At 30.6% G+C, this 359-nt stretch overlaps 1 protein-coding gene across 1 annotated transcript in view; it reads right to left on the bottom strand.

Annotated features, from left to right (window-relative positions):
* LOC107677856 (ras-related protein Rab-27B-like) overlaps positions 1–359 on the bottom strand; it is a 43,715-nt gene that overhangs the window by 7,812 nt on the left and 35,544 nt on the right. The window lies entirely within an intron of this gene.

A 359-nucleotide genomic window follows, 5' to 3' on the forward strand; every position in this document is an offset into this window, starting at 1 on the left:
GCACACACACACACACACACACACACACACACACACACACACACACACACACACACACACACACGGTGAAGAGCCGATGGTCTTGTGTTACTGTGAGTCATGAACATTCATTTAATCCAAAACACTGAAACTCTCTCAAAGTGAAATAGTTGCGTTCTAAAACGTGACAAACTGCAATTCAGAACACAACGCAGCAAGAGCTAACACTATTACAAAAAACACTTTTGTTAACTGAAATGAAGTGGAAATAAAATATAAAAATTAGAAATAAAATAAGTTCAAGTATTAAATTACTAAAATGTAAGGAATATTAAAAAATAAATATAAAAATATTAAAAAAAAATTTTTTTTAATATTAC

The sequence above is a fragment of the Sinocyclocheilus anshuiensis genome, unplaced genomic scaffold (assembly GCF_001515605.1).
Source record: "Sinocyclocheilus anshuiensis isolate Anshui unplaced genomic scaffold, SAMN03320099.WGS_v1.1 scaffold993, whole genome shotgun sequence".
NCBI lineage: Eukaryota > Metazoa > Chordata > Actinopteri > Cypriniformes > Cyprinidae > Sinocyclocheilus > Sinocyclocheilus anshuiensis.